We start from the raw sequence: 10,503 nt of genomic DNA on the forward strand, positions 1-10,503 counted from the left end.
AAGATGTTTTCCAGGCAAGTTGTGGATGCCCCCTCCCTGGAAGTGTTCAAAGCCAGGTTGGAGGTGGCCTTGAGCAAGCTGATCTAGTGCAAAGTGTCCCTACCCATGGCAGGATGGGTGGAACTGGATGATCCAGTGAAGAGGCTGGTGTTGGCCTCTTCTCCCAGGTAACTACTGACAGGGTAAGAGGAAATAGCCTCAAACTGTGCCAGGGCAAGTTTAGGTTGGATGTAAGGAAGAACTTCTTTGCTGCAAGAGTGGTCAGGCATCAGAACAGGCTGCCCAGGCGGTGATGGAGTCACCATCCATGAGGGTCTTTAATGAAATGAGTAGATGTGGGCTTTGAGGACATGGTCATGGAGGTGCTAGGTAGAAGGTTGGACTTGATGGTCTTAGAGATCTTTCCAACCTTAATGATTCTATGATCTTTAATGTTCCTTCCAACCCAGGCCATTCTGAGACAAGGGCAGGGATAGGCTGGACCATAGCCCCCTGCACCCACTGGAGGTGCCCCCGGTGCTGGGGGAAGCCACCCGCAGGCAGCCCGCATGGCAGCTGCAAGTATTCAAAGCACCTTCCCTGACATTTAATCCAGCCAGGCAAGTAGCTCCGTGGCATTTCCAAGAGGGGCTGGGGAAAGGTCAGGAGGTGGAAAAGGTTGGCAGGGTCGATGATCTCACCTCACCCCTCCTCAGCTCCTTGTGAGCCCCCCCAGACGCTGCAGCAGCTGAACATCAGCTGCTGATGGATGGTGCTGGTACATTGAGGGTGCCAGGGATGGTGCTGGGGATGTCTGAGCCCCCTGAGAAGAGGGTTGGCATGTCTGGGGAGGGGGCTCACATCTGCACCCCCAAAAGCAGAGAATCATAGGATGCACTGAGTCAGAAGGGACCCTGGAGGGTTGTCTTGGCCAACTCCCCTGTTGTCAACAGGGACATCTCCAGCTAGATCAGGTTCCTCAAGGCCCCATTGAGTTTGACCCCAAATGTCCCCAAGAATGGGGCCTCCACTACATCTCTGGGCATCCTGTTCCAGTATTGCACCACCCTCATTGTGCCAGGGGAGGGTTAGGTTGGAGATGAGGAAACATTCCTTTGCTGCAAGAGTGGTCAGGCATTGACACAGGCTACCCAGGGAGGTGCTGGAGTCTCCATCCCTGAAGTGGCTTCAAGAAACCACTGTGGGACTTTGGGCCCTGGTTTTGGTGATCATGGTGGTGTTGGGCTGATAGTTGGACTCAATGACCTTAGAGACCTCTTCCAACCCAAAGAGTTCTCTGACCCTTTGATCAGCTCCTCACGATCTCCCACGGCCACCTCCTGCCGCTGCCTGCACCTGAAGGGGAATCACTCACCCACCCCCCACCACATCCCATTGGATTCTAGGATGGAGAGGAGCTCCCCAGTGGAGCTGCTGGTGGGTAATTTCTGATTAAGGATTTACTGTACCACTGGCTCTGGGTTTGATTGCAGATGTTTTTAATTACATCGTATAAGATGGTATTATGTAATTGCATTGATCTGATTGAAGCCTTAATTGTAGGATTTCATCATGGTTTGACTGGGTAAATACACCATTGCCTCTGTTGTCCCCCACTGAAAATTAGGTGCTTCATGTCTTTATTGCATTATCCTGCAGAGGAGTTTCAACTGGGAAGAGGAAAAATTAGGAGAAGAAAGGAGAAAAGAGTTTGTTCTCCTAGTTCAGAGGATCAGAGGATGTTAGGGGTTGGAAGGGACCCAAGGAGATCATCCAGTCTCCAAGGAGATCATCCAGGACAATGCTACCTAACACAGGTCACAGAGGAACACATCCAGACAGGCCTGGAAAGGCTTCAGAGAAGGAGACTCCACAGCCTCTCTGGGCAGTCTGTTCCAGTGCTCTGGGACCCTTCCAGTCAAGAACTTCCCCCTTGTGTTGAGCTGGAACCTCCTGTGCTGCAACTTACACCCATTGCTCCTTGTCCTGTCTCAGGGAGCAGTGAGCAGAGCCTGTCCCCCCACTCCTGGCACCCCTCACATAGTTATAAACATTTATCAAATCCCCTCTAAGTCTTCTCTTCTCCAGACTAAGCAGCCCCAGGTCCCTCATCCTCTCCTCATCAGCCATGCCCTCCAGTCCCCTCATCACCCTCACAGCCCTCTGCTGGACCATCTCCAGCAGGTCCCTGTCTCTCTTCAACTGGGGAGCCCAAAACTGAGCACAGTATTCAAGATGAGGTCTCAGCAGGGCAGAGTAGAAGGGGAGGAGAACCTCCCTTCATCTGCTGGACACACTGCTCCTAATACACCCCAGGATCCCATTGGCCTTCTTGGCCACAAGGGCACATTGCTGTGCCATGGGTACCTTGTTAGCCACCAGGACCCCCAGGGCCCTCTCCACAGGGCTGCTTTCCAGCAGATCACCTCCCAGCCTGTCCTGGTGGAGTAAAAATTTGTTCCTCTTCAAGGAAATCTTTAGTAAAAGGTGAAAGATTTATATGATCTGAAGAGAAAGCAGAGGATCCACTTGAGCCAGCAGGAGTAGGGCAGAGCTTGTCCTTGTACTCAGCACTGCTGGGGCCACACCTTGAGTATTGAGCCCCTTCCAACCCCTACCACTCTGTGATGACCTTGGGGCCACACCAAAGAGGGTGCTCACGAAGCAAGGGGCTCGTCAGTGTGACAAGGAAGGGGAGTGTGGATGTTTCTGAGCCCCAGCACGCTCATTGCTTTGTTCTCCATTGATGGCATGAAAGTGGTGAGAGCCTGGAATGGGTTGAGGCCCCATGCCTGGAGGTGTTTGAGACCAGGATGGATGAGTCTGTGGGCAGCCTGCTCTAGGGTAGGGTGTCTCTGGGCACGACAAGGTGGGGTTGGAACTGGCTGCTCCTTGTGGTCCCTTCCAACCTTGCCTGACTCTATGCTTGCACCTCCCGTTGGTCTCTGTGCCTCCCTGCAACAATTCAAAGGAGGGTCAGGGTGGTTTTTTTTCGGGGGGGAGGGGGTTTCTTCGGGTTGGTGGGGAGGTTTTTTGTGTGCTCATAATCTGCAACATGTGGTTTGCACGGAGCCTCCTGCCTAATGGGTTTAGGATTATGGGAATATGCACAAATCCAGCCTCTCGCTGTCACTCGGAGGTGATTTCATTAGGATTTAGGTTTAGAGCAAACTCTCCCCTTTTCTCTCTCTCTTTCTTTATTTTTCCAGCTCCCCCCCCCCACACACACACCTCCCCTCTCTTTCTCTCTCCCCTTAATATTATTTTGATTCAATTACATCAGCAATTCATGAAAACTTCAAAGCCCTTTCAGCAGCACAACCCAAATGCTGCCGGATCGCGAGCGTGAAGTGGGAGATGGAGGGGGGGTAGGTAGGGGGGGGAAAGGAAGAAGAGAAAGAAAAACAGAAGCTGCTGCTGTAATGGAATTACTGAAAGGGGCTTTTTAATTAAAAACAAAGGTTGGGGCTGAGGGCTATCCATAATTTAGTGCTGCTGGGCTGAATATCTGCTGGGGCTTTCATTTTAATAGATGTATGTATTATTAACGGTGCCAGCTATATTTTCCCAGGCAGAGGAAAGCCCTGGCTGCCAATATTTGTGCTGCAGGGCAGGGTGAAGGGGACATTTAGTGGCTATAAGGATGAGGATGCTTCCAGTGATCCACCCCCTCCCCCCCCACCACCACCTCTGGTTCCACATCAGGCGCTGGAGCCATCAGGAGTTAGTTAGCGGCGAGCGCTGGTGTGGGTCATTTAACCTGACTCCATCCCCTCTTTTGGATGATTCCCTCTTAATTAGCCTTTATTAATGAGCTGTGACCTCATCCAGCACGATGGCTCCTCAGCACCATCTGCCAGGAGGATGCTTGTCCCACCCCAGTGTGGGACAGGGGTATTCCCAAGGCTAAGGTCATCGGGGCAGTGCCAGCCTGCTGGAGCAGCACAGGGATGGGGACATCGCCCAAGTGCCCATCTCAAGCATCCCCATCCCACCCTCTCCCAGTCCAGCTCACTGCTTCACACTGGGATGATCACAATGAGGGGGAGAGGGGGGGAACCCCATCCCAGTGGGGTGACAACCCCTCCCACTCCCCCTGCCAGCTCCTCTGCCACCCTCTCTGCCAGCCAGCTCCTGCTAATCAAAACAAATTAACTTGTGTAAACATTAATTTTGCAGCCTCCATCCATCCCAGCCTCATTACAGAGGGGATCCCAGGAGCATACTGGGATTGCCCATGTAATGGGCACGTTGGAATGAGGCAGTAAAAGTCCTGCTAATGGGATTTATTGGGTGTAATTGGGATTCGGGGCACAGTGCCATCGCCCGGCCAGCTGGCAGGGACCAGGAACAAGTGCCACCACCCAGCCAGGGGCAAAGCGCCCAGAGCAGGGCATCCCAGGGGCTGCTGAGCCAGGCCCTGTTCCTTGCTCCAACAGAGCTTTTCCTAAGGGTGGAGACTGCCCTGGTGATGCCAATGCGAAGCATGGCTGGGCTGGCATTTCCCCCAGAGAGATGGAGACTGCCCTGGTGATGCCAATGCGAAGCATGGCTGGGCTGGCATTTCCCCCAGAGAGATGGAGACTGCCCTGGTGGTGCCAATGCAAAGCATGGCTGGGCTGGCATTTTCCCCAGAGGGATGGAGACTGTCCCGGTGGTGCCAATGCAAAGCATGGCTGGGCTGGCATTTCCCCCAGAGGGATGGAGACTGCCCTGGTGATGCCAATGTGAAGCAGAGCTGGGCTGGCATTTCCCCCAGAAGGATGGAGACTGCCCTGGTGATGCCAATGTAAAGCATGGCTGGGCTGGCATTTCCCCCAGAGGGATGGAGACTGTCCTGGTGGTGCCAATGCAAAGCATGGCTGGACTGGCATTTCCCCCAGAAGGGTGGAGACTGTCCTGGTGATGCCAATGTGAAGCAGAGCTGGGCTGGCATTTCCCCCAGAAGGATGGAGACTGCCCTGGTGCTGCCAAGGTGAAGCACGGCTGGGCTGGCATTTCCCTCAGAAGGATGGAGACTGCCCTGGTGGTGCCAAGGTGAAAGTGTGTCACTGTGGATTGGGATTTGCCCCTCAAAGCTGGGGAGGATGCTGCAAGGAGCGGGTGGGATGAAGGGACTGTGACACTAATGAGAGCCTAATTGACTCCTAATTGACTTGGGGGGAAGCAGCTGCTGGCTGAGCCCCATGAAGCCCCTCCCAGCCTGATGTGGGGGGGTTTGCACAGAGCCATGACCCCCCCCCAGTCCATGGCCTCTCTATAGTGCATCCATCCCATTAAGGGTGGCTCACCTGTGGTGTCACCAAGGGAGACATGCAAGGGGACAGACACGATTCAAACGAGATAATTGAAAACTCTAATTAGCAATTAGAGGAGGCTCCCCAGGCTGCCAGGGTGGGGACTGCCGAGGTGAGTGCCTGTCCTACTGCTGCCCTTGCTTGGAACCAACCCAGCACTCACCATCGCTGCCACCTGCCTCATACTGGGGGCCAGCAGTGGGACCCACTCAGAGCCTCACCCCCTCCCCCGAGGCTGGGAGGATGCTCCAGCATGTACCACTTCCCAGAGCATCCCAGCAGGAGCTGCCAGGTGGGTTGTGCCACTGTGCATGACCAGGAGATAAGGCCACCTGCCACAGTTTGGAGTTTCCTGGAATCATTTTGATTGGAAAAAGACATTTGTGACCAACCAGACCAACCCTTAACCCAGCACTGCCAGGGCACCACATCTCCATGGCTTTGAAACCCTTCCAGGGTTGGAGACTCCACTTCTGCCCTGGGCAGCCTGAGACAGGCTTTGGGGTAAGAAATTGCTCCTCATGTCCAACCTAAACTTCCCTCGGTGAAACTTGAGGCTGTTTACTCTCCTCCTGTCACTTGTTCCTTGGGTGAAGAGCCCAACCCCCACCTGACTGCAGCCTCCTTTCAGGGAGCTGTGGAGAGCAATGAGGTCTCCCCTCAGCCTCCTTTTCTCCAGGCTGAGCTCCCTCAGCTGCTCCTCATCAGACCCTTCCTGGCACATGCCCCCTCCACAGCTCATCTCCATCCTCCTCAGCAGAGGCAGCTTGGAAATGTGGGACTCCAGAGCTGCCCTGTGGCCAGAGGGATGCTCGGGCAGTGCTGGAGCCACCACTCTTGCAGATGGTTTTGCTGCCTGTCACATGTGGCACCAACACTTGCCAGGGAGCCAAGCCCAGACCCCACTGCCAGCTCTCAGCCCTGGCACTTCTGCTCTTGGAGGTGCCAATGCCTCTCAAGAGTCCCAGAGGAGGCAGCGGAGCTGGGAGAGCTTTTCTCTCCCTCTCACTCCATTATTGTTGCTAAGGAAACCTCCTCCCAGGATCCGGCCAGGGACGTCTGCCTCGGTGGGGCCACACATCCATCTCGCTCCCAAACTGTCCTGGGAGCTGGAGCTGGAGCAGACAAAGGCTGGGCTGGAGACCAGAGGCTGCATGGGGGCTGCCACTGCCAGGACAGCCCCGCGGTGAAGCCTTCAGCTGGAGGAGCCTGAGGGGCTGTGTGGGCATGGAGCCTGCAGGGAAGCTGGGAGGGAGCCACACAGGCAAGAAAGCTGGAGAGGGACTCGTTGCAAGGGTTTGTTGGGATGAGGGCTCATGGCTCTGGGCTGGAAGAGGGCAGATTGAGAGTGGAGATTGGGAAGAAATTCTTCCCAGTGAGGGTGGGGAGACACTGGCAGAGGCTGCCCAGGGAGACTGTGGATGTCCCCTTGCTGGAGGTGTTCAAGGCCAGGTTGAATGGAGCCTTGAGCAACCTGGGCTAGTGGGAGGTGTCCCAGGCCATGGCCAGGGATGGTTGGAAGTGGATGCTCTTCAGCTTGCTCCCAACTCAAGCCATTCTATGGTTCTGTGATGATTCTAGAGAAGAAATCTAATCCACCAAGCTCCACCCCCCCAGCTCTAACAAGTGGCTACCTTTTGCATAAGGAGTCCTGTGGAAAAGACTCCTTGCCAGGTGCTGCACTTGGGCCACAGCAACCTCATGAATGTTTCAAGCAGAGTGGCTGGAGATGCTCAGCAGAGAAGGCCCCAGGGATGTTGTTTGGCAGCAGCTGTCCATGAGGCAGTGTGTGGCCAAGAAGGCTTTCTATGCACGATCAGAGGATCAGATAGGTTGGACTGGATGATCTTGGAGGTCTCTTCCAACCTGGTGGATTCTATGATTCTAAGGGCAGGGCTGTCAGATGAGGGAAGGCTGAGAACTGGGCTTGCTCAGCTTTGAGAAGAGAAGGCTTAGGGGAGACCTTATTACCATGGACCAGTACATAAAGGGTGGCTACCAGGAGGATGGAGATTCTCTTTGCACAAGGAGTCCTGTGGAAAAGACAAGAGGCAGTGGGCACAAGTTGCTGCTGGGCAGACTCCAGCTGGAACCCAGAAGGAAATGTTTCCCCATGAGAACAGTCAGCCACTGGAACCAGCTCCCAGGGGCAGCAGTGGAGTCCCCTGCATTGGACTGAGTTCAAAGGCTCAGCTTGGCAGAGAGCTGGGCCAGTTCATTCCATCCACACCAGCACCTAGAAAGGTTGGACCTTGGGATCCTTGGATCACAGGATGTCAGGAGTTGGAAGGGATCCTTCCAACCTGGCCCTTGGTGATTCTGTGAGGAGCTTGGAGCTGTGTCCTCCAGCACATGGCTCTGAGGTTTGCCACTGAGTGATGCTGAGGCGTCCAGAGGGGTTTGTCCTACTCTAATTTCACCCCATCATTACTTCTGGTCCTTCTGGAGGGGGCTGATGCTCATGGTCAGGGGCACAGCCCCAGCTCCCTGCATCCCCCCTCCCTTCTCCCGGCTGAGGCTTCCCACCGCAGAGAGACGAATTCCTGTCGTTAGGAGCGGGCGACTCCCGCGTTGATTTGTCACTTCCCTTTGATGCAGGCAGGATTTATGCCTGGGGAAAGTACTTCCCAGAGCCACCCAGGGATTATTGATGGCACTGAACTCCTCTCTGCCCTCTGAGTTCTAACCAGCCGCAGAGTCACAGCATCACAGAATGGTAGGGGTTGGAAGGGAGCTCTGGAGATCAAGTCCAACCCCTAGGGATGCTTCCTTAGGGGGGGGTCCATTCTCCCCTCTTGCCCTCTGGCCATAGGACTGGGTGGCCCCAGTAGAACAAATCGTTTTGGGTTGGCAAAGTCCTTTCAGATCCTCAAGGCCAACCATTAACCCAGCACTGCCAGGTCACCAAACCACCTTCCTCAGCATCGCATCCCCCTGGCTTTGAAACCCCTCCGGGGATGGGGACTCCACCACTGCCCTGAGCAGGCTGGGCCAGGCCTTGGCAACCCTTTTGGGGGAGGAATTGTTCCTGAAGGGATTTTCCCACCCACCGCAGTGTCTGAGCCCTGTACCCTACAGACTGGAGCTGGAGCAACGCCTGATGGCATCACCATGTCCTCCAAAGCCTTGTGCCACAGAGGGACCTTTTGTCTCTGCGGTGCCGAGCTGCTATCTCTTCTCCTCCTCTCTCATTTTTCCCCCCTGCATTCCTCATGAAAGAAGCCTGCAGGCTCCCCAGCCTGTCTCCTGGCTCGATATTGAAAAGGCTAAATGAGATGCTGACACCTTAATTACACCCCATTGTCACAATCTAGCGTGGAAGTGGTGTGAGTGATATGAGAAGAAAGGGCTGCGGCGTGCGTGGCAGCTCCTTTGATTCGCGGTGGCAGGTTGGGAACGACACAAACGGGGGCTTGTGCCCAGCCTCACCCCCACGGGCAGGAGCCACAGCTCGACCAGGCTGCTGGCTGCCTGGCATCCCACGTGGCCCGGGATGGGTGGGTTTGGGGGGGACAGGGAGGGCGAGAGGTGGTGGAGCTGTCAGATGAACCTTCCCAGCGTTTCACGGAGTCACAGATCCCTCAGAGGTCGTTTTGTTCACACACCCCCCCCCCCGCAGTCAGCAGGGACACCTCCAGCTAAAGCAGGCTGCTCAGAGCCGCATCGAGTTTGCCCTTGAGTGTCTCCAGGGGGAGGGTCTCATCCCTGGGCACATCTCTGGGCAACCTGGTCTGGTTTTTCACCACTCTCATCTTGAAGAACTTCCTTCTGATGTCCATTCTAAATCTCCCCTGCTCCAGTTTCAAAGTGAAGTGGTGTGTGCAAGGCCACAGCAACCCCAAGCAGTGCTACAGGCTGGGGAGAGTGGCTGAGAGCAGCCAGGCAGAGAGCTGGGGGTGCTGGGAGAGAGGAGCTGAAGAGGAGGCAGCAGTGCCCAGATGGGCAGCAGAGCCAATGGCATCCTGGGCTGGCTCAGGAGCAGTGTGGGCAGCAGGACAAGGGAGGTTCTTCTGCCCCTGTGCTCAGCACTGCTCAGGCCACCCCTTGAGTGCTGTGTCCAGTTCTGGGCTCCCGAATTGAAGAGAGATGTTGAGGTGCTGGAAGGTGTCCAGAGAAGGGTAGCAAGGCTGGGGAGGGGCCTGGAGCACAGCCCTGTGAGGAGAGGCTGAGGGGGCTGGGGGTGTGCAGCCTGCAGCAGAGGAGGCTCAGGGGTGTTCTCAGGAAGTTGTTGGCAGAGAGAGTGATTGGCATTGGAATGGGCTGCCCAGGGAGGTGGTGGAGTCTCTGTCCCTGGAGGTGTTGAAGCCAAGCCTGGCTGGGGCACTTAGTGCCATGGTCTGGTTGCTTGGCCAGGGCTGGGTGCTAGGTTGGGCTGGCTGAGCTTGGAGATCTCTTCCAACCTGCTTGATTCTATGATTCTAAGGCATGTTGTGGCCAACCATGACACCATCGAGTGTGGTGTCCCCAGTCAGGCTGCTTTGCCAGACAAGGGCACAGGAGGCTTGGTGACCCTGCCCTTTTGGCACAGCCCCCAGGCAGGCAGAAATGTGCCAGTGAAGCATTTGCTCCTGATTGGCAGGGGCTGGGGGCAAGGGAGGGAGTTCATTGTGCCAGGAGAGTAGCACCCTCTGCTCCACACCAAGGGTTCACAGTCAACATCATCCAGGGGCTGGTAGATTGTGGTGGTGGCACACCATGGCCAGGCTAAAAATAACACCACTTTAGAGATGTTTCAGTGCCTCATGTCACTGCTCTGTGTCCAAGGTCATTGTCCTGCCCTGTGTCCCTTGTCCTTTATCTCACCTCCACGTCCCTGTCCTGTGTCACTGCCCTGTGTCCCAGCTCCCTGTCCCTGCCCCTTGCTCATGTCTCTATATTCTGTGCCTCATGGTTTTTGTTCCTGTCCTGTGCCATTGTCCTGTGTCCCTGTCCCATATCCCTGCCCTGTATCCTGGATTTGTGTCCTGATCCTGTGTCCCTGCCCTGTGTCCCAGCCCTGCAGACATTAATGTCTCAAGCTGGGCACTGCAGAGCAAACAGGGGGTATGGGTCCCAGCTTGCTATGCCACTCTTGGACCATACCATGTCACCATCATCCAGGCCTTCCAGGGCAGTATGGACTTGGGGGAAGCCTCAGGTGGGGACAGATGGGAGCTGTCACTGCTGGGAAGGAGCCAGGAGCCGATTTAGATGCAAATGTCCTTATTAATCAAGGCCAAGAGCTGGC

General features: G+C 55.5%; 1 non-coding gene across 1 annotated transcript; it reads right to left on the reverse strand.

Moving 5' to 3' along the window:
* Positions 1–2,430: 2,430 nt before the first annotated feature.
* On the reverse strand, positions 2,431–2,498 carry LOC135189093 (U5 spliceosomal RNA). The gene has a single exon (XR_010307924.1). It is a non-coding gene; the product is annotated as a U5 spliceosomal RNA (small nuclear RNA).
* Positions 2,499–10,503: the final 8,005 nt, after the last annotated feature.

The sequence above is a fragment of the Pogoniulus pusillus genome, chromosome 30 (assembly GCF_015220805.1).
Source record: "Pogoniulus pusillus isolate bPogPus1 chromosome 30, bPogPus1.pri, whole genome shotgun sequence".
NCBI classification, from domain to species: Eukaryota; Metazoa; Chordata; class Aves; order Piciformes; family Lybiidae; genus Pogoniulus; species Pogoniulus pusillus.